This window comes from Triticum aestivum, chromosome 3B, assembly GCF_018294505.1.
Source record: "Triticum aestivum cultivar Chinese Spring chromosome 3B, IWGSC CS RefSeq v2.1, whole genome shotgun sequence".
In the NCBI taxonomy this organism is placed as follows: Eukaryota; Viridiplantae; Streptophyta; class Magnoliopsida; order Poales; family Poaceae; genus Triticum; species Triticum aestivum.
The window spans coordinates 291,591,535-291,619,314 of record NC_057801.1 but is presented as its reverse complement, the minus strand read 5'-3'; positions in this window follow the sequence as shown (position 1 = coordinate 291,619,314).

Sequence of the window (27,780 nt, the reverse complement as noted above, 5' to 3'; positions counted from 1 at the left end):
GGGATTTGTCTAATTCCAAGTGCATGCATATTTACAGAAAATGCCATCATTTTAAATTGTTAATCACTAAATTCCCATGCATCCAAATAAAACATGTCATGTATGAATCTTGCTTAGAATTTCATGTAGTTTCATAATTTGCAGCATTCATCCATGTTAAAATATTTAAAACTGCTGTTTACATTAAGTTGCATAAATGACATGTTAAAATGGTTTAATTTAACTTAATAACCGTAGCTCCAAATTTAATAAACTTTATATGTTTTTGGGGTAGAAAAATGCATAGATTAACTTGATGCACTTACTTTTGCTGTTTAAGAACTTTATAATATGGTTTAGGGCAGAACAGTACCAATTTTTCAAATATGATATGGGGATATTCTGGTTTTGTTGTTCGTTGTTCCGGCCCCATTTAAACTTGCCTAGAAAGGTAGTTTTATTATGCTTCACCTCTTTCCATGTTAACAACATTTAACCTTGTCATGCATCATATTTGGTTGTGCATCATGCCATGTTTATGTGTTGTGTGTTTACCATGTGGTTTGCTTCTTTCCAGTTGTGCTTCTTCCCGATAGTTCCTGTTTCATTGCGATCGTGAGGATTCGTTCGTCTATGCTTGGTTCATCTTCATCTGTTCGTCTTCTTCATGGACTCGTTCTTCTTCCTAGCGGGATTTCAGGCAAAATGACCGTCACCTTGGATCTCACTACCATCATTGCTATGCTAGTTGCTTCGTTCTATCGCTATGATGCGTACCTATCACTTGTTTATCAAGCCTCCCAAATTGCCATGTCAGCCTCTCACCTTTTTCACCCTTCCTAGCAAACCGTTGTTTGTCTATGTTACCATTTTTGCTCAGCCCCTCTTATAGCATTGTTAGTTGCAGGTGAAGTTGAAGATTGCTCCATGTTGGAACAGGATTGTGTTGCTCAGCCCCTTTGTTGTCTTTCTTTTTCCCCACCCACCCACCCTTTTTCTTCTCGGAGCCGGAGTCACTAATCGAGTATCCATCCTATTCGTGCGAAGTCTTTGCATTCTTTCCTCAATTATTTCAACCAGTGTCTTCTCTTCAAGTTATTCATCGGTTCCCCTTCCAAGTTGCCTTTGTTTTCCCGCCCTCCCACCCCTTTTTCTTCCTGGAGTCTGAGTCTCTATTCGAGCATCAATTTCATTCGTGTGGAGCCTCTTCAGTCTTTCCTCAATCATTTCAACCATTGAATTCTCATCTCATTTGACATTCTTCATCTCTTTTTCTTTCCGGTGTATTCAATTCAAGTTTTTCGGGTTGATCATATTCTTTTCCCTGGATCAAGTGTTTTCCCTATTCGTTCGCCTCTCTCCAGTTTATCCTTCCAGAGTGCTCAAGACATCTCAGGAGATTTGTTTGTGTTCGAATTAATTCGTTGTTATCACCTCATTCAAATATTTCAATTGTTCGGTGCATCATCTATCTCTTAACCAAACTTTCTCAACGGTGCTCTCTTTTAGTGGGCCCTAACCCACTGGTCTTTTCCCAGGATCTTACCTGACTCTTCTAATTATTCTGGAGTTATTCTCAAATTCTATTCAAGTGTGACGTAAGAATGGATTCCATCAGTCGCATGCCTTCTCCATATCGCTTTCAAGTTCTTTTCATCTTAGGTTCAACCCTTCCTCTTTCCATTTTTCCGGAGTATCTCAACAATTTCAGTGGTGTTTCCCTTCGTCATCCTCAGCATTTGAAGATCGAAGAAGAGTTTCTCCTAAAGCTTGTCCATTTTCTCGAAGATTCGTGGTTCCAGCTTCTTCTTATCCTGTCGAATTATTCCGTTCGTCAGATTTTCTTTCCTTGCCCATCCGGAGTATTTCAGGAGTTGATTTCTGCTTTGTTTCATCGGAGGCCATCATTCCAGAGGAATTCTTTGTCCTCACATTCCAGCTACTGTTATCCAATTATCCCGGCGCATTTGTCAAGTATTCTTTAATCAGCTCATTATCTCATCGTTCTTTTGCATCTAAATCCCCTCAAGCATTCGCTTTCATCCATGTTCAATTATTTAAAACTGTTGTTTGCATTAATTTGCATAAATGACATGTTAAAGTGGTTTAACTCATAACTTAATAACCGTAGCTCCGAATTTAATAAACTTTATATGTTTTGGGGGTAGAAAAATGCATAGATTAACTTGATGCACTTACTTTTTCTATTTAAGAACTTTAAAATATGGTTTAGGGCAGAGCAGTACCAATTTTTCAAATATGATATGGGGATTTTCTGGTGTTGTTGTTCGTTGTTCCGGGCTCATTTAAACTTGCCTAGATAGGTAGTTTTATTATGCTTCACCTCTTGCCATGTTAACAACATTTAACCTTGTCATGCATCATATTTGGTTGTGCATCATGCCATGTTTATGTGTTGTGTGTTTATGTGTTGTGTGTTGACAGTTTGCTTTGAATAAAACTCTTCCAGCAAGGCCCAACATTGGTTTTACCATTTGCCTAATAACAACTAAAAGTTAAATAGGGGATTATCTCCGGACCGCTAGTATTTTTAATCAACCCCCTGGGCCAGTGCTCCTCTGAGTGTTGGTCCAAACCGTCAACCGCCGGTGACCGCCAGGGGCAACTCTGGATTTGGCCTACCATAAGTTTGGACAATCCGTTGTGCCCTGAGAACAAGATACGTGTGGCTCCTATCGGGATTTGTCAGCACACCGGGAGGTCTTGCTGGTTTTGTTTTACCATTGTCAAAATGACTTGTGCACCGGGACCCCGAGTCTGATCGGATGTCCCGCGATGGAGGATTGTCTTCGCGGATCGTGAGCTTATAATGGGCTAAGTTGGGACACCCCTTAAGGGTTTAAACTTTCGAAAGCCATGCCCGCAGTTATGTGGCAGATGGGAATTTGTTAATGTCCGAATGTAGACAACTTGACACCAGATTCGAATTTAAATACCCAACCGTGTATGTAACTGTGATGGTCTCTTTTCGAGTGGATCGAGAAGTGAACACGGTTTGTGTTATGTTTGTACGTAAGTAGTTTTAGGATCACTTCTAGCTTCTCGACTGTTGTGTTGCTTCTCTTCTCGCACTTATTTGCGTATGTTAGCCACCATATATGCTTAGTCGCTGCTGCAACCTAACCACTTATCCTTTCCATACCCATTAAGCTTTGCTATTCTTGATACCCATGGTAATGGGATTGCTGAGTCCTCGTGGTTCACAGTTTAGTACAACAACAGTTGCAAGTACAGGTTATGCGATGATCATGACGCGAGAGCGATGCTTGCTTGTTTTGAGTTCTTCTTCTGCTTCGTCGTTCAGGGGATAGGTTCCTGGTCGGCAGCTTGGGCTAGCTGGGTGGATGTCATTTGAGTTTCTGTTTGTGCTTGATTCGTAGTCAGATATTGCTCTTATGTATAGTGACGTTGTATTCGTGTGGCATTGTATGCCTCTTGTATGTATCCCCAACTATTATGTAATGGTACGATGTAATGATATCCACCTGGCAAAAGCGTCTCGAATATGGGCTTTTATCCTTGGTGGGACCTTCGAGTTCCTTTAGGATAGGGTCGCATATTGGGCGTGACAACGCTCACTTTCTTCCTCAGCTCTGATGTGCATCTTCGGCCATCTTTATCTCCAGGATGGTAGCTTCAACCTCTCCTCCTTCCTTGCTCCAGTGGACGCCGACTCCCGGGGTGCTGTTGCTCCTGCCGTGAAGAGCTCCGTGGACGCCATGCTGAACAAGTACATGGTGGTTGGCCCTCCAAGCGAACCCGGTGGTACAAGCGACGCGCCTGGCGATGAGGTTCCGCTGGCGAGCGGTGGCGACGCCCAAGTCTGAGGAGGTGGCACAGAGATTTTGCTTTCGCCTTTTTATCCTACACCATGCGACATGCCTCGGGGAGGCGTTTAAAACTATTTGCATGGAACACTTTGTCTTGTAATAACTAGTTTATGCTCCTTCAGCTTTCCGTTTGCTTTATTGGTCTGCATCGGCAGAGCCTGCCCCACGCATACCCTAGCCGTTGTTGGGTTGTCTGGATCACCATGACGAGCCCAAGAGGTGAGGGGCTAGGGGACCAATTAGGCTCCTGAGTCGCGATGCTCAGGAGTCCTCCTTGACATGTGAACAGTTGAGGAAAAGATGCAGGGGCAAGCCTTGGTGTTCTACATCGGCAGGGCCCGACCCCGCGCATACCTCAGCCGTCATTGGGTCGTCTAGATCACTAGGACAAGCCCAAGAGGTGAGGGGCTACGTGACCAGTTAGGCTCCTGAGTCGCGATGCTTAGGAGTCCCCCTTGACGTACGAACGGCTTGAAAGAAAAGGGTGACAACCAGGACTTCGTGTTCTGCATCGGCAGGGCCCGGCCCCGCGCATGCCTCAACCATTGTTGGGTCGTCCGGATCACTAGGACGAGCCCAAGAGGTGAGGGGCTACATGACCAGTTAGGCTCCTGAGCCGCCATGCTCAGGAGTCTCCCTTGACGTACGACCAGACCGTCCTACCTTTCCCTTGCCGAGCTCTCGCTTGGGAGGGGTGCGCGAAGACCAGGCCCGTGAGGCCTGGCAAAGTGGGGTATGCTAGGTGTGACCTGAGCGTAGCCCCCGTGCCCAGCCCCCTCGCGATACCTTCTCGAGGGAGAGCAGCGCGGTGAGGCTAGTCACTGAGCCTGGAGGCTCCCTGGGGTTAATGCAGTCGTGAGGCCACCCCAAGTTGTTTATCACCAGCGGGGAGCATAGCGCTTCCGCTCTGGCACGGGCATAGCCGCTTCTCTGCAGTGTCGATGTCCAGTGTGGAGCATGGTGCTTCCACTGGTGTGGGAGGGGGCTCCCTCTGAGGAGAGCCCTCGGGGCGTGTACAGCCCCGCCCTGACACGTGGCTTGCACGGCAGGGCTGGAGGAGGTGTATATGGGCACCCGTGAGCTAGTGCGGGACTCACGAGGCCCTACCTCAAGGCGGGTTGCACCTGGTCTTGGTTGGGGATGCTTGGACTTGTCCTGAGAGATGGTTAGGCAGTCTGCGCCGAATGACTTTCTTGAGGTTATTGCAAGAGAAGGCCAGACACCAACGACCCCAGGAGGTGACGTGAACGTGGCTGGCCCATCAGATAGAGCTTGGCCGCTGGATTTATCGAAGTTGTAGGGACGGACCCCAGCACAGACGCCGTGCCCAGTCTTCTCATGCAAAGATGCTAAAGAAAAACAAGGTCAAGCGCCCTTGCTTACCCATCACGATTAGCTCATGCGAGAACAAGGCACCAAGAGGAATGGGAGGTGACGTACACGGGACCGGTCCGTGAGCCAGAGCTCAGCTGCTTGGGTTTAGCGACGCTGCAGGGACGAACCCGAGCACAGACGCTGTGCCAGTCCTTAATCATGTGGCGGTTGTGGGAGGGCTTGCAAGGGTGCGAGACGTTCTTAGCGGTGAAGCGCCGGTCAGGCAGTTGGTAATTCGAAAGTAGTGTGCGAAGGATTGTAACTGACTCTGATAAAATGCAAAAGGGATACACGTCGTAGGGACAGACCCACACGGCCTGGGGCTGATCCAGCCCGAGGGGCACCCCCAAACTGAATGAACTAGGGAGATGTCCCCTGATACCGTTGCTGAAGAGTTGTTGGAGTAGACAAAAAACGCGTGCTGCTGAAGCCGTTCCTCATGAGCCGCTCCGGTGCCGGGCCTCGGGAGGCTCGGACGGACCGGAAGGCTCCTGAGAGTGCTCCTCTATCTCCATCAGGATCGCCTGGCGCCTAGCCTCGCAGCCGCCTGAGCATCGCTCATGCAGCGCTGGAACGCCTCAGCCACGCCCGCCAGGCCGAAAGGCATGCAGACGTAGCTGTGAGGCGGTCCCTCGCATCGGCCGACACGAGATGGCCACATGAGCTGCCGAGATGTGGCCCTGTTGAGCCCAGGGATGTCGATGCAGCCGCGAAACTCCTTACCCTCGCTAGGGCAGCGAGCTCCGCCTCGCGGCTGGCGACGATCGCCTTGTAGAACCCTTCCTTCCTGAAACTCCTCGGTTGTCGTGCTAATGAACTCCTGAACGCATGTTGCCTCATGCCTGCTGCTTTCTCCTGGGAAGCGTGCTCTGAAGAGTGCTCCCACATGGTTCCCGAGCGCCACTCTCGCGACATGGGCTAGGTCTGAGGCCCTTTGGAGGAGAGCCCCCGAGGCCAGCCTGAGAGGGACGCCGGGCGCGCCTCCCTATATGATGGGTGAAGGTGACGCATTTGGAGACGCGAGACTCAGCACTGTGTCCTCGTGATGCTTCCTCACAAGACCCCTGGCTCAGCTGTAGCTTCTTTGTCTTGGAGGCGACCTCAGGAGGGAGGGCGTCGTCTTCGTCTTCCGGGTTCTCAACTACTGCAGCTTGGAAGGCGTGCTCGAGGGAGCACACCGCATCCTTCTCTTGGCAGGCGACCGTGATGATGCCGTCGCTTTCTAGCATCCTGAGAATGTTGTAGCCGTGGTGCATGGCCTCCATGAACTTGACCAGTGCTGGGTACCCAAGGATGGCATTGTAGGGCAGGCGAATGTCGGCGACGTCGAAGTCGATGAGCTCGATGCGGCAGTTATTGCGCTCGTCGAAGGTGACCGGGAGGTGAACCTGCCCGACCGGGTGTGTCGATTTGTTGGTCACTCCTGAGAATGGCTTGGTGGGGTCCACCTAGTAGTATGGCACTTGGAGTCTATCGAATGTCTGAACAGAGAGAACATTGATCCCTGCTCCGCCATCAATGAGAGTCTTGGTGATGGTTACGTTGCTGATGAAAGGGGAGCAGAGCATGGCGAGCGCGCCAGCGGTGGCCGCGCACTAGATCCGGTCTGAGGAGTCGAAGGTGATGGCGCACTTGGACCACTTGAGGGGGCGAGTTGCGTCAAGCATGGGGAGCGCCGCATTGACCTCGCGCGCAAACTGCTTGAAGACACGGTGGGAAGCTGGGTCTTGTGAGTCGCCCAAGATGTAGGCGATGGCTCGCGGCTCCTGGAAGCCCCCAGCCCCCTCGTCCTGGTGGTGATCTTCATTCCTTCTTGGTGGTGGAGGCAGAGGAGGCAAGGCTGCATTGCCCTGAGGGCGATCCTCACGAGGCCGCTCCCTCCAGTTGCCCTCGCGAGGCTGGTCGCGCCACTCCTGACGGCGGTCGCGTCCATCCTAGCGTCCTCCTCCTCGGCCACCTCCGCGGCCATAGCCCCGATCATTGTGATCGGGGCGTTGACCGAGGCGCCCGTCATAGGGAGCCCTGAGCTCCTGGCAGTCGCTGGTGTTGTGGCTATAGACTACGTGGAAGGCGCAGAACGGCCGCTTGCCCTTGGATGACTCGGGGTGGTCACAACCGCGCTTGGTCTCTGGCTCTGCCGCAAGCACGACCGGCCCCTTGCACTTCGTGTCCTTTGTCTTGGTCTTCTCGTCTTCTGGATCAGCATCAGGGAGCTCGACGAGGGAGAGGCGTCCCTCCTCAGCTCTCGCACACTTGTTCGCCATGTTGAACATCTCCAGAGTAGTGCAGAGGTCCTCGTGGATGGCGAGCTCCTCCTTCATCTTGATGTCACGTACGCCATTATTGAATGCAGAGATGATGGCCTCGTCCAACACCTTGGGAATCTTGAGGCGTACGTTGTTGAAGGGATGGATATACTTATGCAGGGTCTCTCCAGATTGCTGCTCGACGTGGCGCAGGTCACCCGCGGCTGGCGGATGGTCGCGAGTGCCCTGGAAGTTGGCGATGAAGTGGTTGCGCATCTCCTCCCAGGAAGAAACCGACCCCTCAGTCAGGTTCAGGAGCCAGGAACGCGCACCATCCTTGAGGGACATTGGGAACCAGTTTGACATGATCTTCTCATCTCCGTTGGCCGCCTCGATGCTCAGCTCGTAGAGCTGCAGGAACTCGGCGGGGTCTGCGGTGTCGTCGTAGCATGGAGGCAGGTCAGGCTTGAACTTGCTCGGTCAGACGACATTGCGGAGCTTTGTAGTGAACGCATGGCATCCTACCGTGGCCACCGGAGGCTGTCGAGGGGGTGGAACATGGTCCTGGTGCACACGCACCGCCACCTCCTTTGGCGGCTCGCGAGCCTGGTGTTGGGGTGCTAGAAGCACGCGCGCTTCTCCTTGGGGGCGTTGAACCACGTGGTAGCTCACATCGGCGAGAGCTGGCGCTGGGTGCTCCGGGTCGCGCCGTGGAGCCATACGCCTTGGCTCGACGATGGAGCCCCGGGCTAGAGGCGGAGGAGGGGCCCCATGCACGACGTCACCCGCTGCAGGTGGTTGCCGAGGCAGCGAGCGAGCCGACCAGTCGGAGCCCCCGTGCACGACGCTGATGAGCTCGGCGATGCACTCGAGCCACTCCTAGTAGAGATCACCCACGGGACGCTAGCGAAGGAGCTCCCGCGTCATGAGCAGAGTGGCCTATGTGTCCACTTGGCCGCGTCGCGCGTGGGCTGATGAAGCTGCTAGGGTGAGCGACGGAGTAGCGGTGCGAACATCACGGCGCACCGACGGGTGCAACGATGAAGCTTGTTGCTTGTGTCCGGCAGGGCCCGTGGCGGCATTAGCCACCGGAGAAGGACCGCAGCGGGCGTAGCCGTCATTCGCCGGAGCCGTCTGAGCGACAAGGGCGGCGAACGCGGCCCAGTGCTCGGCGCGAGCCCGAGGCGCGTCGGTCATGGAGGTGTTGGAGCAGAGATGAGTCGAACGGCGGAAGAGAGGATCTGACGCACCCCTACCTGGCGTGGAAAATGTCGGATTTCGGGGTCCGGCAACCCGTGAGAGGTTCGAACACTGGGTGCATGCAGAGATCTCAACCTGCCTAACCTGCCTACTCGCAATCCTCCCTAGCCTAGCGCGCAAAGCTCACAGAGAGACGAAGACACATAGATTTAAACTGGTTCGGGCCACCGTTGTGGTGTAATACCCTACTCAAGTGTGGTGTGGTGGATTGCCTTGAGGGGCTATGGATGAACTAGTACAAGGATGAACAAGCCTCAGGAGGTGAGGTGTTCTTGAGCTGGTGTGGTGCTCTACTTGCTCTGGTTTTGGTCCCTCTCTATGGTGGTGGCTAAGTCCTACATATAGTGGCCTTGGTCCTCTTCCCAAATATGAGCAGGAAGGGATTCCATAATGGCAGGATTTGAAAGGGGACAAGTAGTACAGTCTATCCTGATAAAAGTAGTCTTCGCCTGCGAAAAGCCTCTGGTTGTGACGCTGCCGTGGGCTCGGTGATGACCTTCGTCTTGCCGTCCTGGCAGTCTTGGTCTCGTTGCACCAGAATGGAAACCTTTGGTTGATTCCTCGGGACTCCACGCCTGTGGCTTGCCTCCTTTTCACCGAAGAGGAAACCTGCACTCTGCACCCGCCTAGTGCCCGCCTGGCCTTGGTCGTCATGGCTCACATCAGCTGTGCATCGTGAGGTAGCTGCATAGATCTCTCCACCACTCAGGAGCCCTCATGAGGAGGCCAACTCCTTCAGGGGTCTTGGCGTTGTCCGCCTCGCGAGGATTGGCCCCCCATGAGGATCTTGATGTGTTGTTGTCGAAGCTGGGCCATACCACGCCGTCGATCGAGCCACGTGGTGGGCCGCAGGCAGGCAGGACTGGATACCCCCAAGTCCAGGACGCCGACAGTACTACTAATTTGTTGAATTGGCACTTACGACGAGACAGTTTTAACTTGGTAGAGTGATACTCGTTGCATCTTTCATATGGCGTCTAGCTTTCATTGCTTCTAATTTGTTGAAATGCCTTCTCCTTAGTTCACATATCATAAGCTACGAATATGCATTGCTATGAATATGAAATGGCATTAATGACGAGAGACCTCTAACTTGGTAGTGTGATGTTGTTTGCATCTTGCATATGATTTATTTCTTGGACTGCTTCACATTTGTTTAAATGCCATTTATGATGAGACACTATTAACTTGGCAGAGCGATATTTGTAGCATCTTTCATATGGTGTCTACCTTCCATTGCATTGCTTCTAATTTAGTGAAATGTCTTCTGCTTAGTTTACACATCATAGTTCTGGTTATCTCTTCCATCCTGTTTTTCGTACATATTACGTCCTCCTATCATGTGGTTGTCTAACATCAAAGTTCAGTTCGTCTGTATCACGCATCAATTTGTTCTGAAGAACTAAATTGTTATTCGTTTTTCTTGTCGGCTTGACTTAACATGGGACAGAGAAAGAGGAAGAAACAAAAAATGGCAGGGAATGGGAAGCGGATGAATCCTGCAGATTCGGCTGGTACTGATGGTGCAATAGAAGGTCAAAGTCCAGCAGATCTACAAACAGGGTATCACATGCTACACGAGCTGCAGCAAAAGCCAAACAGAAACAAATAGCTGCCACCAAACAAGCAGAGGCAGCCCTAGTTCTTGCAACACCTTCCACAATACTACCAGCTACACGAGTTACTCGTGCGTCAACTAAGCTAGCAGCACGTTCCCAAGCTCCCTTGCCACCTGACACTACTTCCCAAGCACTCTTGACACAAGACGAGTTGGCAAGATCAGATGAACCTTGTGAGCTTCAACAACAAGAAGGTAGTTGCCGGAGTCAAGTTACAGTTGCATGCTTCTTTATATGTAGTCTCACAGTTTGATGTACACTAACACTTCCTATGTTCGTTGTTGGACTAGCACCTGGGCGCAAGAGGAAACAAACATCAGGGATAATGCTCGATATGTTAACTAAATCTAGAGGAGGAAGAATGGAGATCTGTTTTGAGGCAGGTTTAAAAAGGCCACGTGATGCTACAGAGTCAGCCAAGTTAGTATTAGAGGCAGCGGTTGCTGTTAGGTGTCATGTACGTATCCTTCCAACATGGATTCAGTACAATAATGACAAATACGAAACCCAGTTCAACACCTTCCTCGACCATTTAACTGTAAGTATGGTTATGTATGGAAACTAGTAATATCGTCTTGCTCTGTCCCATACTTCCTAGGTTGCTGATAATGAGACTACCATAATTTTGAATAGATGAGGTTCAACTTGGATAGCCAAGATGATGCAACCATACAAGCTTGCACCCATGTTTTCAAGTCTGCTCTGTGACAGTATCGGTATAACTTGAGGAAAACTCACTTTGAAGGCAAGGCTAACAGTGAACTTTCCCAAACATCTCCAGTGGAAAATATATCGAATGAACACTGGAGGGGCCTCGTTAAACACTGGTCTGATCCAAAGTATCAGGTACATTATATATATGTGATCAAATCACATGTTGAAGTCCTATTTACGCATGTACCACACAAATCTATCTTCTTGTAGGTGAATTATTCAAAGAACAAGGCCAACCGTACAAAAGTGAAATTCCAACAGACGACAGGATCTCGTAGCTATATTGCACACTGCGAGGCTCTTGTAATTAGCTGATGTTTCACTCTTTTTGCTGTACCATATTATTAGATCTATATTGACTTGTTCCAAATGCAGAGGAAAGCCCGTAAGGACCAAAAAGTACCTGAACCAAATGCTGTGGAAATCTTCAAGGACTGTCACACCAGCAAGAAGAAGGGCATGACTACACCAGTCAAAGCCACTGTTGTAAGTCCTTAATCCTTATGCCTTTTAACTACTACTTACTCTAACTTGTGCCTTGAACTGCATGGTTTGCAGCCAATGTCTATTACTCTTTTCAATTTTATACACAATTGTCTTAGCGTATCATTGCACCTTACAAGGTTTAAAAGAGAGGGTGATGTTCCTTTGATCTTGACCTGCAATCTAGTTCCGTGCTGGACTTGCCCACACAATGTTACAATTGCCTGTTTGTCTGGTCTCAGTTGTTTTGTGATATGAATGATGTCATGCTATGCTTACCATATTATAAACTTCGTCTCTTTATCCTTAGACCTCAATACAATGTGAAGAAATAGACAATACATTAGCGATGGTACATGGTCATATGTTTGGAACCTTGTTTTATTATGTACTTTGCAATAAAAATACAACTAATATTTTACATGGGTTCACCAGAATAAGTTCTGTATATAGAGCAAAGCTATTTTGTTTGGTTTTGCTGCCTCCTTAATATCTTCTGTTCTGGTACTACTAATGTAAAAACTCAACTTTCCAGTGAGCAATGGAAAAAATGGTGGAACCGCCACCTTCTGAAGGTGGCGAGGCAACTATAACCGTAATGTCAACTCTTGCTGCAGTGGGTCAGTACCTGTCCACTAATAGTGCCAAAAGCACGTTCCTGCGTAATTCTGGGTTGGTTGTTAAGGCAATCTCGTCCAAACTGCCTCATCATCAAGATATGCAAGCTCAAAGCAATGTTGTATTTGCGCTCCAGACACAAGTCCATTCCCTAACAGAGACCCTTTGTGAAACAAGGAGAGACATTGTTCGATGTCGTCAAGATATGCATGGTTTTGAAACCAGACTATCAGACATTTGCTATCTTGTTCAGGAGCCTAGGAGAAATGAAGGCGAAGGTTATGGTTCTCCATCAGACAATACAACATTAAAATGTAACAGTCAGGTCAAATGAACTGAGCTTCTGAACTTTTGGTGGTGCATTTATCTACTAGACTGTTAACTTTTATGCCAACCTTCCTTTTGTTTTATAGTTGTAATTTGTTTTGGTGCAATACAAAATGTGTTCTTAACGTGCAGCCACCGGCTAAAGAAAACAGCAAGCCATTTTTGTATAGTGTAGGGTGTTCCCTATATTTGCACTGGTGGCGATCTTTTATGCCGAGTGGATGTAATCTATGCAATCGCCTTAATAGACTAGCATTAGTTTTGGCCTTATTTATTCCCATTTGCTAGTGGCCGCAAAAACCATGGGCCTTATACAGGTCGTAGGATCCATGGGTCTCCTACGGGCCGTTGATAAATGGGCCTCCAATAGGGTCGTAGAATCGGTGGGCCTTGGGCCGTCGGATAAATGGGTCTACATGTAGTATCGGCCCAGCACGGTAACAGGCCGTTAACAGGCCGGAGGACAGCAAAGGCTTAATTCGGTCACAGGCATAACGGGTCATTATTGGGCCGGAATATAGGACGGGCTGGAAACGGCGCAACGGGTTAACAGGCCAGAAACGGGCCGACTCTTGCCATGGGCCGATTAGGGGAACATGCCAGTAATGGGCCGGAAGTAATTGAGGGATGGAAAGGAGCCCAAGAACGTATGGGCCGTCAATAGGCCGAAAGCTAACACGGGCTGGAAATGGCCCATGTGAATCACGGGCCGTTAACGGGTACAAAGAAATTTACTGTTCATTATGGGCTAGAGTCACCGTGGGCCTCTAAAGGGCCTAAAGATACAAAGGCCTCATATGGGCGGAAAGACGTCATGGGCCATACATGGGCCGAACGTGAAACGGGCTGGTGTTATATTCAACAGCCCACATGACATTGTTGGGTCGATTTCCATTAGGGCCTAACGGGTCATGAGTTACCGGGCCATAAAATGGGTTATTTGCAAAGAGGCCATTAACAGGCTTTTCATGGGCCAGTCTGTTACCTTTTGACCAAGTCAAACGGGCCGGCTTTGTAAGCTAAATGGGCCAGTGGTGGGCTGTCGCACGTGTCGACATATCACAGGCGCCTATCTGACCCACTGACAAGCTGACACGTGTTTCGTCCGACCAATAAGAATTTTACACGTGGAAATTTCCCATTGGTCCGGGCTGTTAACGGGTTATCGGATCCAAAACCCGACCCGATAGCTTAACAACATTCTGTTACGGTGGATGCCACGTGTCGGTCACCCTTGAAGAAAGCACTTATGTAACGCGCGATTTATTGTCATGGAAGTGGACACTTCCGTGATGATAATTTTGGTAATGTCATGCAACACTTCTACGACAGCACAGGTATGACTATCTTGATTCTGTCATAAAATCGTCATGGATGTACATGCATGACAAAAAACGCGACCTACTGTGACAAACACGTATCATCTCGGATGTGTATTTTTTTGTAGTGCACGGCGTGGCTCCATCGGCGGCCTGGTACGACCCATCTTCTGCATCGACAAGACAAGACCCTCGCGAGGGGCCAAGCCTCACGAGGCAGATGACACCAAGACCTCCTAAAGGAGCGGCCTCCTGATACCCCTCCAACGTATCTATAATTTTTTATTGTTCCATGCTATTATATTACCCGTTTTGGATGTTTATGGGCTTTACTCTACACTTTTATATCATTTTTGGGACTAACCTACTAACCGGAGGCCCAGTCCGAATTGCTGTTTTTTTGCCTATTTCAGTGTTTCGAAGAAAAGGAACATCAAACGGAGTCCAAACGGAATGAAACCTTCGGGAGCGGTCTTTTTGGAACAAACGCAATCCAAGAGACTTGGAGTGGACGTCAAGAAGTAAACGAGGCGGCCACGAGGGTGCCCGACACGCCCTAGGGGGTGGGTGCGACCCCCACCCTCGTGGGCCCCTCGTGGCTCCCCTGACCTACCTCATTTGCCTATATATATCTACGTACCCCGAAAACATCCAGGAGCACCACGAAAAACTATTTCCACCACCGCAACCTTCTGTATCCATGAGATCCCATCTTGGAGCCTTTGCCGGCGCTCCACCGGAGGGGGAATTAACTACGGAGGGCTCTACATTATCTCCAAGGCCTCTCCGATGAGTTGTGAGTAGTTTACCACAGACCTTTGGGTCCATAGTTATTAGCTAGATGGCTTCTTCTCTCTCATTGAATCTCAACACAAAGTTCTCCTCGATCTCCATGGAGATCTATTCGATGTAACTCTTTTTGCGGTGTGATTGTCGAGATCCGATGAATTGTGGGTTGATGATCAAGTTTATCTATGAGAAATAATTGAATCTTCTCTGAATTCTTTTATGTATGATTGGTTATCTTTGCAAGTCTCTTCGAATTATCAGTTTGGTTTGGCCTACTAGATTGATCTTTCTTGCAATGGGAGAAGTGCGTAGCTTTGGGTTCAATCTTGCGGTGTCCTTTCCCAGTGACAGCAGGGGCAGCAAGGCACGTATTGTATTGTTGCCATCAAGGATAAAAAGATGGGGTTTATATCATATTGCTTGAGTTTATCCCTCTACATCATGTCATCTTTCTTAATGCGTTACTCTATTCTTCATGATCTTAATACACTAGATGCAGGCAGGAGTCGGTCGATGTGTGGAGTAATAGTAGTGGATGCAGAATCGTTTCGATCTACTTGTTGCGGACGTGATGCCTATATACATGATCATTCCTAGATAATCTCATAACTATGCACTTTTCTATCAATTGCACGACAATGATTTGTTCACCCACCGTAATACCTATGCTATCTTGAGAGAAGCCACTAGTGAAACCTATGGCCCCCTGGTTTCATCTAATTTTATTTGCTTCTTTACTTTCTAATCTATATCATAAAAATACCAAAAATATTTTATCTTATCTTATTATCTCTATCAGATCTCACTTTTGCAAGTTACCGTGAAGGGATTGACAACCCCTTTATCGCGTTGGTTCCGAGATTCTTGTTTGTTTGTGTAGGTATGAGGGACTTTTGAGGAGCCTCCTACTGGATTGATACCTTGGTTCTCAAAAACTGGGGGAAATACTTACGCTACTTTGCTGCATCACCCTTTCCTCTTCAAGGGAAAACCAACGCAGTGCTCAAGAGGTAGCAAGAAGGATTTCTTGCACCGTTGCCGGGGAGGTCTTCGCTCAAGTCAAGACATACCAAGTACCCATCACAAACTCTTATCCCTCGCATTACATTATTTTCCATTTGCCCCTTGTTTTCCTCTCCCCCACTTCACCTTTGCCTTTTCTTCGCCTTCTTCACGTATTTCTTTTTGTTTGTGTTTCCACGTGCCTTTTATTTTCTTGCATCTTTTCTCGCTAATAATCTATTGATATGGATCCACTTAAACTGTTCTACTTGGATCATCTTCGATCCTTATGCGCTCGTGCTGAAACCCCAACTAGCCTTGTTGATGGGAAATCTTTAGATGAGCATGCTCATTTTGTGCGTCACCGTTTGTTTGGAAAGGGAAGACTCTTATGGTATCAAATAAACATATCGATGTGTTACGCTTGGAATCTTTGTGAAATTTATGATTTTACTTGTTGCTCCAAGAACCCTAAAAAACACCTTCTCTACCTATGTGAGTTTAATGATAATAAAATCTTATCTTCTTATGCAAAGGGTGTTTATAGTTACTATGATATCGAACAAATTGAAGAATTTGTTGCTTTTAAGGGTGCTTATGAAGTTGCTTCTTTGATTGAAAAGTATGATATTACTCTCTACGAATCTGAAAATTTTGACATACTTAAATATTGCTATGGAAACTATGCTCATAATGTCTATGTAAAGAATTTATTGAGAGAATGACCGTTTCTCTGGAAGAAAATAATGATATGCATGAATCTATAGATAATGATGATTCCGATGATTTGATTGAAATTTCCCTTGATGAACAAGATGCTTGCTATTCTTGTGGCCATGATGCCAATATCTTTGAAGACGAATTTTCTATAGTTCCTTATGTTAAACATGAGATCATTGCTATTTCCCCCATACTTGATAGTTCCTTTGATGAAAAGCATGATTGCAATGATGTTATTATAAGTTCTATTGATGTTAGTTGTGTTAATGATATGCAAAACCTCAAGCTTGGGGATGCTAGTTTTGCTATGTCTACTACTTGTTGCAATGATCATGATTGGGGTGATTCTTTTTATGATCTTGAAAATTTATTTAAGCCCCATGATGAATATGAGATTGATAATAGTGTTTGCAATATTATTCAAAGTGGGTTTGGAAGAGTGTCAACTTTAGTTCCAACATATTTGGAGAATGTTCAATCTTATGAAATTTTTGATAAAAGTGGGTTTGGAGAGGTCGTGACTTTAGTTAATGTTAATCCCACTATTTTGGAAGAGTGTCAACTTCGCATGCATGTGGATCATGTTGAAAATATTTTATGTGATAGCTATTTTGTTGAATTTGCTTACGATCCCACATGTAACTATTATGAGAGAGGAAAATATGGCTGTAGAAATTTTCATGTTATTAAACTACCTCTCATTATGTTGAGATTGCTATTGTTTCTTTCCGCTTCCTTGCATATGCTAGTTTTTGCTTGCTATAATAATTTGTTTGCCTATAAGATTCCTATGAATAGGAAGTATGTTAGACTGAGATGTGTTTGTCACGTGTTTCATGATGCTCTCTTTGCGCCTCAATTCTTGTCTTTCATGTGAGCATCATCGAAATCTCAATGCTTAGCTAGGGGCGTTAAACGATAGTGCTTGTTGGGAGGCAACCCAATTTTATTTTTGTTCCATGTTTTTTGCTTCTTCTTCTTTGTAATAAATATTTCATATAGCTTCTGTTTAGATGTGGTTTTATGTTTTAATTAGTGTTTGTGCCAAGTAGAACCTATAGGATAACCTACGGTGATAGTTAATTTGCTTCTGCTGAAAAACAGAAACTTTTGCTCGCACGAGAATAATTTTAATAAATGAAAGAAACATTATTTTTAGTTGATTATTTTTGCAGTAGGTCAATAGAAAATTTTTCCGGGACTTCCTATTTTGGTAGGAGTTTTAGAGTTCCAGAAGTATTCAAAAGATATAGATTGCTACAGACTGTTCTGATTTTGACAGATTCTGTTTTTCGTGTGTTGTTTGCTTATTTTGATGCATCTATGGCTAGTATCGGGGGTATGAACCATAGAGAAGTTCGAATACAGTAGGTTTAACACCAATATAAATAAAGAATGAGTTCATTACAGTACCTTATGTGGTGGTTTTTCTTTCTTGCACTAACGGAGCTTACGAGATTTCCTGTTGAGTTTTGTGTTGTGAAGTTTTCAAGTTTTGGGTAAGGATTTGATGGACTATGGAATAAGGAGTTGCAAGAACCTAAGCTTGGGGATGCCCATGGCACCCCAAGATATTCAAGGACAACCAAAAGCCTAAGCTTGGGGATGCCCCGGAAGGCATCCCCTCTTTCGTCTTCGTCTATCGGTAATTTTACTTGGAGCTATATTTTTATTCACCACATGATATGTGTTTTGCTTGGAGCGTCTTGTATGATATGAGTCTTTGCTTTTTAGTTTACCACATTCATCCTTTCTGTACACACCTTTTGAGAGAGACACACATGATTTGGAATTTATTAGAATACTCTATGTGCTTCACTTATATCTTTTAAGCTAGATAGTGTTGCTCTACGTGCTTCACTTATACTTTTTAGAGCACGTCGGTGGCTTGATTTTGTAGAAATTGTTGATCTCTCATGCTTCACTTATATCATTTTGAGAGTCTTTTATAACAGCATGGTATTTTCTATGGTTATAAAATTGGTCCTAGAATGATGAGCATCCAAGTTGGGTATAATAAAAACTATCATAGAAAGTGCATTAAACACCTTGATCAATTTGATGCTTGATAATTGTTTTGAGATATAAAGGTGGTAATGTTAGAGCCATGCTAGTTCGGTAATTATGAAATTGTGAAATACTTTTGTTGAAGTTGGCAAGTCTCGTAGCATGCACGTATGGTAAAAGTTGTGTGACAAATTTGTTGCATGGGGTGCTATTTTAATTGTCTTCCTTATGTGTGGAGGTCGGGATCACGCGATGGTTAACTCCTACCAACCCTTCCCCTAGGAGCATGCGTAGTAGTACTTTGATTCGAGGGCAAGTAGACTTTTGCAATAAGTATATGAGTTCTTTATGACTAATGTGAGTCCATGGATTATACACACTCTCACCCTTCCACCATTGCTAGCCTCTATTATGCCGCGCAACTTCCGCCGGTATCATGCATCCATTATTTACCTTCCTCAAAACAACCACCATACCTACCTATTATGGCATTTCCATAGCCATTCTGATATACATTGCCATGCAACTTTCCACCGTTCCGTTTATTATGACACACCCCATCATTGTCATATTGCTCTTTGCATGATCATGTAGTTGACATCGTATTTGTGGCAAGGCCACCTCCGTAATTTTTCATACATGTCACTCTTGGTTCATTGCATATCCCGGTACACCGTGGGAGGCATTCATGTAGAGTCATATTTTGTTATAAGTATTGAGTTGTAATTCTGAGTTGTAAATCAATAAAAGTGTGACGATCTTCATTACTAGAGCATTGTCCCAAGTGAGGAAAGCATGATGAAGACTATGATTCCCCCACAAGTCGGGATGAGACTTCGGCCTTTATAAAAATAAAAGAGGCCAAAGAAGCCCACACAAAAAAAGAGGCCAATGAAGCCCAATCAAATAAAAAAAGAAAGAAAAAGAAAGAAAAAAAGAAAAGAAAAAAATAATGAGAGAAAAGAGAGAAGGGACAATGTTACTATCTTCTGTTCCACACTTGTGCTTCAAAGTAGCACCATGATCTTCATGATAGAGAGTCTCCTATGTTGTCACTTTCATATACTAGTGGGAATTTTTCATTATAGAAGTTGGCGTGTATATTCCAATGATGGGCTTCCTCAAAATGCCCTAGGTCTTCGTGAGCAAGCAAGTTGGATGCACACCCAATTAGTTTCTTTTGTTGAGCTTTCATATATTTATAGCTCTAGTGCATTCGTTGCATGGCAATCCCTACTCACTCACATTCATATCTATTAATGGGCATCTCCATAGCCCGTTGATACGCCTAGTTGATGTGAGACTATCTCCTCCCTTTTGGTCTTCACAACCACCACCTTATTCCACATATAGTGCTATGTCCATGGCTTGCGCTCATGTATTGCATGAGAATTGAAAAAGCTGAAGCGCGTTAAAAAGTATGAACAATTGCTTGGCTGAAACCGGGGTTGTGCATGATGGGAGTATTTTGTGTGATGAAAATGAAGCATGGCCTAACTATATGATTTTGTAGGGATGAGCTTTCTTTGGCTATGCTATTTTGATAAGACATGATTACTTGTTAGTATGCTTGAAGTATTACTATTTTTATGTTTTATGAGCTTTTATCTTGAATAATTTGGATCTAAACATTCATGCCACAATAAAGAAAATTACATTGAGAATTATGCCAGGTAGCACTCCACATCAAAAATTATGTTTTTATCATTTACCTACTCGAGGACGAGCAGGAATTAAGCTTGGGGATGCTTAATACGTCTCCAACGTATCTATATTTTTTGATTGTTCCATGCTATTATATTACCCATTTTGGATGTTTATGGGCTTTACTCTACACTTTTATATCATTTTTGGGACTAACCTACAAACCGGAGGCCCAGCCTGAATTGTTGTTTTTTTGCCTATTTCAGTGTTTCGAAGAAAAGGAATATCAAACGGAGTCCAAACGGAATGAAACCTTTGGGAGCGATTGAGGGAGTCCTAGACTAGGGGGTGTCCGGATAGCCGAACTATCATCATAGGCCGGACTCCAAGACTATGAAGATACATGATTGAAGACTTCGTCCCATGTCCGGATGGGACTTTCCTTGGCGTGGAAGGCAAGGTTGGCGATACGGATATGTAGATCTCCTACCATTGTAACCGACTCTGTGTAACCCTAGCCCTCTCCGGTGTCTATATAAACCGGATGGTTTTAGTCCATTAGGACGAACAACAATCATACCATAGGCTAGCTTCTAGGGTTTAGCCTCCTTGATCTCGTGGTAGATCTACTCTTGTAATACCCACATCATCAATATCAATCAAGCAGGACGTAGGGTTTTACCTCCATCAAGAGGGCCCGAACCTGGGTAAAACATCGTGTCCCTTGTCTCCTGTTACCATCCGCCTAGACGCACAGTTCGGGACCCCCTACCCGAGATCCGCCGGTTTTGACACCGACATTGGTGCTTTCATTGAGAGTTCCTCTGTGTCGTCACCCATAGGCTCGATGGCTTCTTTGATCATCAACAACGACGCAGTCCAGGGTGAGACTTTTCTCCCCGGACAGATCTTCGTATTCGGCGGCATTGCACTGCGGGCCAATTCGCTTGGCCATCTGGAGCAGATCGAAAGCTACGCCCCTGGCCGTCAGGTCAGATTTGGAAGTTTGAACTTCACGGCTGGCATCCGCGGAGACTTGATCTTCGATGGGTTCGAGCCACAACCGAGCGCGCCGCACTGTCACGATGGGCATGATTTAGCTATGCAGCCGGACAGTGCCCTGGAGGCCGCACACGAGCCCGCTCCGACACTCGATTCGGAGCCAGCTGCGCAGATCGAGGACGGGTGGCTAGACACCGCCTCGGGGGCTGCAACCTCTACGTTGATGGAGCCGAATACTGGCCTTGTCCCTTGTGAAGCTCGTGACTCCGAGGTGCCGGACTCCGCACCTCCCGCGACCCCTCCAATCGAATCCGATTGGGCACCGATCATGGAGTTCACCAATGCGGACATCTTTCAACACGCACCTTTTGGCGACATCTTGAGTTCACTAAAGTATCTCTCGTTATCAGGAGAGCCCTAGCCGGACTGCGATCAGGACGGTTGGGATGCCGACGACGAAGAAATTCAAAGCCCACCCACCACCCACTTAGTAGCCACTGTCGACGATCTAACCGACATGCTAGACTTCGACTCCGAAGACATCGACGGTATGGACGACGATGCCGGAGACGACCAAGAACCAGCGCCTACTGGGCACTGGAAAGCCACCTCATCATATGACATATACATGGTGAATATCCCGAAGGATGGGAATGGCGAAGGAACAACGAAGGATGACCCCTCCAAGAAACAGCCCAAGCGCCAGCGTCAGCGGCGCCGCTCTAAATCTCACCACAGCAAGAATGGAGATTCCGGCACCGGAGATAATAATACCCAGACAGTGCCAAAGACAACCCCCTCCAGCAAGATTCAGCACAGGAGGACGGAGAAGCCAGCCCTCATGAGAGAGCGGTAGACGAAGAGGTAGAGGATGATAATTACATGCCTCCCTCCGGAGACGAGGCAAGCCTCGACGACGACGAATTTGTCGTGCCTGAGGATCCCGTCGAACAAGAGCGTTTTAAACGCAGGCTTATGTCCACGGCAAACAACCTCAAGAAAAAGCAGCAACAGCTTAGAGCTGATCAAGATCTGCTAGCCGACAGATGGACTGAAGTCCTTGCGGCCGAAGAGCATGAGCTCGAACGCCCCTCCAAAAGCTACCCCAAATGCAAGCTGCTCCCCCGATTAGAGGAGGAGGCATATAAACCTGCATCACCAGCGCACAATACGGCTGACCGACCACCCCGTGGCCGCGACAGAGAGGCCTCTAGGCCCTCCACTAGAACCGTACCCCGGCATTGCTCGAAAAGCACAAGGCCACAGGGGAACGCTCTGGACTTGCGAGATATATTGGAGGATAAGGCAAGACAATCAAGATCGATCTACGGATCGCGTGGGCACCCCATGATGCATGACGACAACTGTCGCGCCGGACACAGCAAGTCCGGCCGGGCCGAACACAGTAGACAAAGCTCTTTTGAGCTTCGTCGTGATATAGCCCAATACAGAGGCGCTGCACACCCACTATGCTTCCTAGATGAAGTAATGGATCATCAAATCCTCGAAGGGTTTAAACCCGTGAATATTGAATCTTATGATGGCACAACAGACCCTGCGGTTTGGATTGAAGACTATCTCCTTCATATCCACATGGCCCACGGTGAGATCTTCACGCCATCAAATACCTCCCACTCAAGCTTAATGGACCAGCTCGGCATTGGCTTAACAGCTTGTCGGCGGAATTAATTGGGTGTTGGGAGGACCTGGAAGCCGCATTCCTTGATAACTTCTAGTGCACGTATGTGCGACCACCAGACGCTGACGACCTAAGCCATATAATTCAGCAGCGAGACGAATTGGCCAGACAATTCTGGACACGATTCTTAACTAAGAAAAATCAAATCGTCGACTGTACGGATGCAGAGGCCCTCGCGGCCTTCAAACATAACATCCGCAACAAGTGGCTTGCCCGGCACCTGGGACAGGAAAAGCCGAAATCCATGGCAGCCCTCACATCACTCATGACCCGCTTCTGCGCGGGAGAGGACAACTGGCTAGCCCGCAACAACAACCTCAGCAAAAATTCTGGCAGTCCGGATATCAAGGACCGCAATGGCAGGTCGCGTCGCAACAAGAACAAACGCCACATTAACGGAGACAATAATGAGGATACGGTAGTCAATGCCGGATTCAGAGGCTCTAAACCCGGTCAGCGGAAAAAGCCATTCAAAAGAACTACTCCGGGTCCGTCGAATTTGGACCGAATACTCGATCGCTCGTGCCAGATACACGGCACCCCCGAAAAGCCAGCTAACCACACCAACAGGGACTGTTGGGTATTCAAGCAGGCAGGCAAGCTAATTGCCGAAAACAACGACAACGGGCTGCATAGCGATGACGAGGAAGAGACCCGACCGCCGAACAATAGAGGACAGAAGGGTTTCCCCCCACAAGTGCGGACAGTGAACATGATATACGCAACCCACATACCCAAAAGGGAGCGGAAGCGTGCACTCAGGGATGTATGCGTGATGGAGCCAGTCGCCCCGAAGTTCAACCCATGGTCCTCCTGCCCGATCACTTTTGATCGAAGGGACCACCCCACCAGCATCCGCCATGGCGGATTCCCCGCATTGGTTTTAGACCCAATCGTCGATGGATTTCACCTCACCAGAGTCCTGATGGACGCGGCAGCAGCCTGAACCTGCTTTATCAGGATACAGTGCGCAAAATGGGCTAGACCCCTCAAGGATTAAACCCACAAAGACGACCTTTAAAGGCGTCATACCAGGTGTAGAGGCCAATTGTACAGGCTCAGTTACACTGGAAGTGGTCTTCGGATCCCCGGATAACTTCCGAAGCGAGGAGTTAATCTTCGACATAGTTCCCTTCCGCAGTGGCTATCATGCTCTGCTCGGACGTACCGCGTTTGAAAAGTTCAACTCGGTGCCGCACTACGCATACCTCAAGCTCAAGATGCCAGGCCCTCGAGGAGTCATCACGATCAATGGAAACACTGAACGCTCTCTCTGAACCGAGGAACATACAGTGGCTCTCGCGGCAGAAGTACAGTGCATCCTCTTAAGGCAATTCTCGAGTCTGGCCGTTAAGCAATCGAACACGGCTAAACGCGCCCGGAGTAACCTACAACAAGACCACCTGGCACGTTCCGAGCACGCGTAGCAATGCGGCCCCAACCCTAGCCCCTACAAAATTGCAAGACTGGTCCTTCGCGTACATCATTACGCTCTGGAGAAACCATGGGCAAAGGGGGAGGGGCACGACCACGATAGGCCCAGAATGCGGCTTAACCACACCAGGGGCTCTCAAGTGTGTCGTTCTTTTTTTTATCTTTTTCTTTCTTTTTTTACCCACAGGACTCCGTTCATCAGAGGCCTTGTCCGGCAGTAGACCTGCCGAACTCACGATGCAACAGCCAGGGAAGGAGAAAGGTTACGACGAATATCCAGGTGGTCTCCATTACGAGCATTAAATCTGCTTTATACACCATTCCGCAGCCTACCCCTGGAGGGGGACATGTTTAATAGTCCCATCCCTTGCTTACCGCACTATTTGTATCGTTCTACATTCACGGCAGTATTTCTTGAATAAACAATGCAGCACCTTTTGCTTATATTGCATTCCTTTCTTATACATATGTTCATTTATGACATGTTGCATCCGTACACTTTGGTACGGCTAAATACACCAGGGGCTTATGTTTCCCGCATCATGGTGTGATAAGTCCGAACACTTTCACAAGTGCGGCACCCCAAACTTATAGCATCATATGCATCGGCTCCGAATCATGTCTTGGGTCAATAGTTGGGTTTGCCCGGCTCCCATGTTTTGGTACCTTACGTTCCGTTGTATCGGCTAAGGTAGCACTGGGAGAACCACTGCGATTGCGCCCCAGTTGAGCTGGGCGAGCGCCTCAGTGGAGAAAGCTAAAACTGACCGTCATGATGAGGCGAGAGCCGGTCGCTGTTCGAGAGGTTTTTTTCGAGTCCCTAAAGACTTATGCCGCTTAGAGCGAGGAACCGGCTTTGTCCGGCCCAGGCGTGGATAGCGCCCCAAATTCGGCCTTCCGAACACTAGGGGCTTCGCCGAAATTTAAAATTATAGAATTCTATGGCTAAGTGAGAGTGTTCAAGCATTATAAGTCCGGTTGCCTCGTTCGTTCTGTTGAGCGCCTCCCTAGATGGACCCAAAAATGGGAACAAGAGTGCTCAAATTTATCCCGAACACCCCAGCACTCGTGGCATGGGGGCTGAAGCCGACGACTTGCCATCTCTCAGATTTGATAAACGGCCGCACAAAAGGTAATATTTTAAATTAACAAGCGTTGCTTAGCGCATATGAACAAAGTTTTCAGCGCACAGGATAACAAAATGCGAGTCTACTCAAATATTACATCTTTGGAGCACTCACTCGCAATAATGCGGGCACCCTTCAGGACACTCTTATAATACATCTCGGGCGTGCGATACTCCTTGCCCGGTGGTGACGCGTCCGTCACAAGCTTCTCAGCATCCATCTTGCCCCATTGCACCTTTGCGCGGGCAATGGCCCGACGGGTACCTTCAATACAGGCGGAGTGCTTGATGACTTCAACCCATGGACAAGCATCCACCAGCCGCCGCACCAGGCCGAAGTAGCTCCCAGGCATGGCCTCCCCGGGCCACAGCCGAACTATGAGGCCCTTCATGGCCTGTTCGGCCACCTTGTGGAGCTCGACTAGCTGCTTCAGCTGGTCGCTAAGGGGCACCGGATGTCCGGCCTCAGCATACTGAGACCAGAAGACCTTCTCCGTCGAGCTCCCCTCCTTGGCCCTATAGAAAGCGGCAGCATTGGACACGCTTCGGGGCAGATCTGCGAACGCTCCTGGAGAGCTCTGAATTCGGGTAAGTGATAGGTAATTCACACTCACATGCTTGCTTTGCATGAAAAATGCCTTACCCGCTGCTATTTTCTTCAACGCCTCGATTTCCTGGAGGGCCTTGTAGGCTTCGGCCTTAGCGGCTTTGGCACTCTCAAGAGCCGATGCAAGCTCGGACTCTCGAGTCTTCGAGTCGCGCTCCAAACTCTCATGTTTTTCCACGAGAGCCTGGAGCTCTTGTTGTACCTCCGCCACCCGCGCCTCCTGCTTCTCTCGCTCGGTGCGCTCCGCGGCCGCATTACGTTCGGCCGCGGACACCGCCTCCTTCAGGGTCGCCACCTCGTTCGTGGCCCCTGCAATACCCATGTTATCCTTGTCATTCTTCTTGCAACCAAATCCTTTTCTGTAAGGTACAACTTTAATAAGGTGTTACTCACCTTCCTTGTCCTCGAGCTGCTTCTTGGCACGGCCGAGCTCGTTCTCGGACCGCTCGAGGCTTTGCTTCAAATATTGACCTCCGTAGTCAGTGCGGCAGAGGTCAGCAGCACAGCCTGCAATCCCATATTGGCATATTTTTTATGACTCCTGCGTATCTCTTTTTAGATCCTCAGTCCGGATTTTCTTTCCAAACACCGAACCGAGCATCAGGGGCTACTGTCTATGCGGTACTATTTTACATATATCAAAATTCTTACCTCAAAGCCTGTTAGAAGGCTGCTGCAGGCTTCGGTCAGCCCGCTCTTGGCGAACTGAACCTTCTGAATCACCGCACTCATGATGGTGCGGTGTTCCTCTTTGATGGAAGCGCCGTTGAGCGCCTCCAGCAAGCTATTCGGCACCTCCGGTTGGACGGAGGCCGCCGGCGTCATGGTCTTTCCCTTCTTACGAAGGGGCTGCCCGCCGGACTCCGGAACCATTACAGGTTCCGGTGCAGAGTCCGGTGCAAAGTCAGGGAGGTTGCCCTGCGGCACCTCCGGGGCCTCCTCCTCCTGGCGGGTCCCTTCCCGGGATCCCACCACGGCATCGTCTGCATCACGGGGGGTGGAGGCGGTCGGAAGGGAATCCATATCCGACACACCCAAGGACCCGCTCGACGAAGCGGGAAGTTCATCCCTGGGCGGACTGCAGGGTTGTATGCGGCATTAGAAAGACACCATGTGGCGAAAAGAAAAACCATGAAGTTATTCGGGAGTCCGGATACTTACGATCTCTCCAGGGGCTTGGCCCTTGAAGGCCAGTCCTCGTCATCGTCGCCGACGTTGACAGAGCAGTCCGGGGGAAGAGTCCTTCCCTTCTTGGACCCTTCGGCCTCCCTCGTTGGGGAGGCATTCCTTTTCTTTCCTCCCCCTACTGGGGGAGAGGCCTCTTTCTTCTCCTCCTCGCCTTCGTGGGAGGAGTCCGCCTCGGAGTCATCGGACGATGAGTCCGATGACACCCGAAAACGGGAACTCTTTCGAGTGCCCATGGCCTTCTTCTTGGCCTTCTTCTCCGGCACCACGTGGGGTGCCGGAACCAGCAGCCCCATTAAGCGGGCGTCCACTGGGTCTTCTGGCAAAGGGGCCGGACAGTTAGTCTGCTCGGCCTTCTTCTGCCACTCCTGTCAAAGGAGAGGGAGTTTAGATCCCGCATAGAGTCAAACTATGGAAAACAAGTGTCCCATAAAGGGTAAAATCGCTTACCTCGCTAGCCGGACGCTGCGAGCTGAATCCGCGATCTTCGGTAGCGGATGCGGGACCCTCGGCGCCCTTAAATAGCACCCTCCAGGCCTCTTCGTACGTAGTGTCGAAGAGCCTGCTCAAAGTCTGGTGCTGCGCCGAATCGAACTCCCACATATTGAAGTCCGTTGTTGGCACGGGAGAATCCGGCGGATGAGCATGACCTGGATTACATTGACAAGCTTGAGCTTCTTGTTCACTAGCTTTTGGACGCAGGCTTGGAGTCCGGTCAGCTCCTCCGAATCACCCCATGTCAGACCACTCTCTTTCCAGGAGGTTACCGTATGGG